The sequence below is a fragment of the Manis pentadactyla genome, chromosome 12 (assembly GCF_030020395.1).
Source record: "Manis pentadactyla isolate mManPen7 chromosome 12, mManPen7.hap1, whole genome shotgun sequence".
Taxonomy (NCBI): Eukaryota; Metazoa; Chordata; class Mammalia; order Pholidota; family Manidae; genus Manis; species Manis pentadactyla.
The window spans coordinates 28,779,064-28,785,063 of record NC_080030.1 but is presented as its reverse complement, the minus strand read 5'-3'; positions in this window follow the sequence as shown (position 1 = coordinate 28,785,063).

The window sequence follows — 6,000 nt, the reverse complement described above, 5'->3', positions numbered from 1 at the left end:
AGTAAGGCAGAGGTCTACAGTTAAGAAAATCACGCACATTGGGCCACTCCATGTTTCTTCAGATGTCTTACTTCTGCACCATTATATTCATGTTTTCACGCATCTGTGCTTGTGGTGTACAATTTTGGATTCTGTCAGTTTCTGTCTAAGCTCCACCCTGAATGCCATGTTACTCCGAGGACCTGATCAGCCCCACTTTTAATGGCTGCATAATATGCATGGAGTGAGTATTTCATGAACTGCCTAACCACCTCCCAGTCGTTGGTGAATTAAGGAATTTAAAACAGAAACACCCCTCTGTGATAGGTTTGTGTTTATCCAGCTGTGCTGCCTCCAGGAGCCCCGGGTTCCAGCCCTTTTCACAAAGGGAACCAGAATGGTTCCTAGTAAGAGGCCGAAGGCTGCTGTGCATGAACTTAATGTTGGGATTTCAGTCTCACTTCAAGGCACAACACAAGAATCACCATTAGCAGCTTCTTTCTCAGAAGGACTTGGGAGCATGGTCTCACTTCTACTCTGTTGAGGGATCCCCTCCAGGATGCCTGCCTGTCCTTCCCCCGGCACCCCTTGCCCCGAACAGCTCCATGAAGTGCACTTCTCGCATTGATGGTCTCACCCTTTAGCGCAGGAGCTTCTTGAGAAGAGGCCTGGGGTCTGCTCTGTTGCAGTTGCTACCCGGGCCTGGCACAGAGACGGCAGTCAGCCCCAGTTTGAGGAATAAATAAGCTGCAAGCTCATCTCCAAGATCTCAGAGCCCTGACTGTCCTTGTCATCACCACCTTTCTCACTCTGAATGAGACGCCTGCTCTCTCTGCTACCCAACACTTGTTAAGCTGCTATCCTCATGGGCCTCTGATGTTTCTTGGTCTGCCTGCCTGCCCGCAGGGGCTTCAGCTATACCCCCAGGACTTAGGAAGTTCTTGGAACAGAGCAGGAGCTTGAAAACTGCTGTTGTAAGAATGGGCACATTGAGCACAGTGAGTGTCTGCATAGACATCCCAACCCCACCTCCAAATAGATAGCATAAGTAAGCACATTCTGATTTCTTGGAAAAATCATATTTTAGTGTTTATGCTCTCATAATGAAGCAATACTGGCTAGCTTAAATTCTGATTCAGATTGAATTTCTAAAATGTGGTCATAACAACAGTTTTTTTATCTCCGGTTAGGGCAGGTCTGCCTTGAACTTACTTGATTTCTCTTCTGAGCAAAAGAGAAAAAAGCTAGAGTTCTTTGTGATGTACAAGGAAAATACATTTACCCCTTGCCAGTGGACAGTTCCATTACGCAAAAAGCATCACGTCTTTCTGTGCACTTTCCTGGGGTACAGCTGAGCTCTACTTGAGTGAACTGCCTACCCGCTGGGACTTAGAACCTCGTTAACTGGAGGTTATGCCTCACAACTTTGCGGATATTTTCTACCAGCACCTCAAAACCCTCAACCAAGAATCTTAATGTCATGTGTAGACTTGGGTCCTTAGATCATCATAACATCAAGGTTCATTTGAAAGGAATTTACCAATAAATAAAAGGACTTGCTGGTAGCAGATAACAAAGAAAGCCCATAGAGGAACCAGTTAGAATAAAATGAACATGGAGCCATAATTCAGCTCTGCCACCATTCAGCTGCCTGGTAACCCATAAGTTTGCCTCTTTCCAAAGAAATTCTGTGTTTTGACTTTTGTCTCCCCAAACCACGACCAGTCCCTCCTCCTCCTCCTTTCTCTTTCTCTCCCCCTGTCCCACCACAAATACACACACCTAGCAACCAGAATAGATGACTCATACCAACTTCTCAGTTTTCTTCTCCAGCACAGATCACTACCAGTTTGGCTGGGTTTATCTCCTTTACTTTGCTCTTTGATGAGGAGTTGAGATTCAGAGCATCATAAAAGCATCTCTCCTCCTAGGCTATGGAAGATTTACTGTTAGGCTCAGGGACCCCTTGGGAGCTCACAGAGTTGGCACCCTAGGAAATTTGGGCCAGCAACCTGCTTTCCAGAACACCAGACTCCTGCCATGGATGGCAGGCTGGGTGGGCCAGCATCGCCATCTGGCGGCCTCTGGGGGCGTGGCATGCAGATCTGACCGCTTGCCGGGACTGAAGTCCCCATCTTCCAACTTCCAGGCTTTCTTCCACCGAGTTCTCCAGCAACCTCACCGTGCCTGGATGGCACAGGACAAAGGTCACACTCTTGGTCCTCTACACTTCCTAAATCGGCCTTGTGGACACCCATCCATATGCATGCTGTTTTTCTAATGGCGATTTTCCCATTATAGAAAAACCATTTTTTCAAAGATGTTTGCAAACTCCAAGGAGCCCATCAGACCAGGGAGAGAGCCTCACAGCCAACTAATCTCATGCTAGAGGACAAAGGAGAGCAGATGCCTGTGAAGTGCATTTGGGACACAGAGACTGGGCGTCCACTCGGAGAGGCTGATCGTGGCTGGGTTGTAGGACCTCTCCCTTTGTTGGATGGTCCCAGAATCACCACATGGGGCCCAGTGCATCCAAGCCTTGGGGTGTTAACAGATGAGCTCGTAGCGATGCAGCCAGTGAAACTTCCCTGCAAACAATTCTCTCCTAACCCTCTGCCTGGCAGAAGATGAACTAATCAGATGAACACAAAGATGTGGCTCTGCACCCCCAACTTCCCTTGCCTTAGGCTTCTCTGGCTGTCTGGACTGTTCATGGACACAGCTGCCACTTCCTCCGTGGAAGCAACAACTTGAAGAGAAGGAACCTGAAGCTTCCTACCAAGTCTAGGTACAGCCTGCTGCTGAAACTCCAGAGGAGCTGGCAGGTGAGGGAGGTGTGGAGAAAGTGAAGTTTCCTGTGTCCAGGATTCTCACCTGGCCCTGGTCAGCTTGCTCACTACACATGTGGGCAATACATCGTTATTGACTCTATATAAAGAGCTCCTCCCAGTGCTTTGGGCGACATGGTGGCACAGCTGCAAGGCTGCAAGAGAGCAGAGACGAGACGAGTGGTGGCAGCACCAAGGACAGAGACTGAGATACTGCGGGGGCTGAGAGGCCCAGAAGCAGATACTGGCTCGCTATGTGCAGACTCACTCTGAGTGGACAGGATTCTAGTGACTGACCTGCCACCGTGGGAATAAAGTTGGGTAGAAACCCTTTCACCTCAAAAACATTCCATTGTCATTCTTTGGTCTCATTGAATCCCCAGTGAACTTGCCCAGGGCTGAAACCCACTGGCAAGACAGAGGTAAGGCAGCAGCCATCTTCTTTGTGCCCACCTGGTAGGTGTGGTGGCACCTAGGCCCACAGCACCCTGCCAGACATTCTCTTAGCTGCTTCCCAGCTGCTGGCCAGGTGAGCCCTTTGTACCTGACACTGAAGTGGGAGGTCCGGTGGTAGTGAGGCTGGCACAAGTGTCCTCATGGCCCCAGCTCACAAGTCCCTGTGTTCACCAGTTCACACCCTTTGTCCCTTCCCAACAGCCTGTGCTGTGGATTTTAGGCTCCAGCACCAAACACAGAGATCATCTGTAGAGAAAATGGAAGTTGCATGGCTAGGATCCTCATCTGATCCTAACTGACTTACTCATTGGGCACGTGTAATGACAGAATACTTAGCCTACTGCTTAGGTGCATGCTTGCACATGTGTTGGCAATAAGCCATTATTGCTTGTGTTCCCGTATAAAGAGCTCCATCCAGTGCTCAGGGCAGAGGCTGGAGCACAGCCTGACACAGAGCTGGACTTGCTGACTGCTCGACGCAGACGTGTTTCTAGTGCTCAACCTGCCATCATGAGAATAAAGGTTGGTGTAAGACCTTTTACCCCAGTGTTCCACTGTCATTATTTGGTCTCACCAAGCACAGAGTGAACTTGTCAGGGGGCTGAAATCACCCTCCAGTGGGATGCCATCTAATCGGTTTCCCTTAATTGCACAAGGTGAAACCGTTTTTTTTTAAAATCCCTTATTATGCATCTCCAAGGGGCTTTTTTTCTGACTGAAACCTGTGCAAAGAGGAGTTAAGGGAGTTTTCAAATTATTTATGTATCACTTGGGTATTTGATTTTTAAAAGATGCCAATTTTCATGTCCCAACCCGGGGTCTAGGACAGTATGCCTAGACTGGGCTCAGGGATGTTTTTAGTAAATTTTATGTAATTCTGATATAGGGGATCCACCAATCACACTTTGAAAGTCACAAATTGAGGGGACGGGAAACCCTAGAGTCAAAAAGTTAACGAACGTTTCTGGGCCATTAAGGGCTCCCCTACCTCGAACAGGTACAGAAAGGCAGGGAAAAAACCTGTTAGAGTAATAGTTGAAACATTCTGGTAACAAGGACCATTTCCCATTCTAAATGGTCCATATTCCTCTCAAGTAGGCTTGCAAAGTCACTGTCTCAGAGTCTGGTTTTTCTGTCTTCAATTAGAGCCAAATTGTGGCTGTGTGTGACTGAGGCACTGGAGGAGGATCTGTCAGTTACAGGCTCTGTTCTGAACCAGCACAATCCCATGGGCTGCTCCACAGGCTGCAGAAATTATTTCTGCCATGTCTAATCATCAAAAACATCTGCACAGAATTGCAGTTGTGTGTAAAAAAGTCATGGGCTAATATCTCCAAAGAGTAAGCACTGTTTTCCAGGAACAACTACTAACAGTATCAGATTCTTTCAATCCCTTTTATTCCGTGCAGGAGGCAGAAATGTAAACCTGAGGTATGAAGGGAAGTCTACTAAAAGTAATGGCAGCTTTGTGATAAGCACCTTAAAGTTCGGCTAACTGTGAATGATACCTCTAATCTATCAAAGTGCTACAAAGATGCCTTTTGAGGCAAGGAACTGTAGTTGAGTAATCCAAAAAAATCACCCGATTAACTAGCCAAGAGTTAGATCTGGAAGGATCCACATACCAGCATTCTGGACAAGGTGACTCTGACCTCCTCAAACACAGGCCTTCAAATGGGACCATATTCAAGGTGTGGAGGAATACAAGGTTAAAATAATTTGTACCTGAAGGTGGGAAAAAGACATCATTAATTTATAAAGCTTCCCTAGAAACCTTGGGAGGTGGACTTTATAGAAAATTCTAGACAGACACAAATTTGTAACTTTAAATTGTTAATTAAATCCCAAGATAAATGAAAAGTCCTTTAAAACAATAAAATATACCTAGTTTGTCCTTTCTGGGTGTCTGTGAGGGTTTCTGGATGAGACGAGCATTTTAACAGGTCAGTGATGCTGTCAGTGGACCTTGCCCGATCTGTCCAGAGCCTGAGTGGAACAGGTTAGAAGGGAGACTTGCTCTCTGCCCAGATGCTGAGCTGGGACCACAGTCCTTCCCTGTCCCTGGAGAGGGTGTCACACCGTCTTTCCTCATGGGTTCTCAGGCCTTCGGATTCAGGCTGGAACGTGGACTGCCCGTCCCTGGTCTCCAGCTTGCAGGCGACATACCAGGGACTTCTCAGCATCCAGAATCATGAGTCGGTTCCTCCTAGCATCTCTCTGTATATATCTGATTGGTTCTATTTTTCTGGAGAACTCTAATACAATTAAAGGCAAAAAAATGTGTAATTTGAATGGGATAGTCTACGGTTTCCATTGGGACACTTTTAAAGAAACAAGGACAGGATCTCACCATCATGTCCTTAGGCCTGTGACAGAATATTTATCAGGTTATTTGTAGAACAAATTTAAAAATATGTACCTACGAGGGGTTTTTGACAATTTCAATTAAATTCTTAATAGGCCAACAGTAAAATCCTATTGTTATGCTACAAAGCAAATCATACCCCCTAGGTTATGTTGTATAATTTAACTTGTTCAACACCAAGAGAACTGCTCCATCATTGTATGTGGAGTTAAAATATACATAATATACATAATAGTTCTAAAACAAACATTTCTGTAGCTCTAACAAAACTTAGGTCTCAATTTTAAGCTTTGTGAGGTATCGTATAAATTACCCCAGATTTCAGGATAAAGCCCACTTGTATATACAGTTGTCTTCTATTCTGGTCGATTT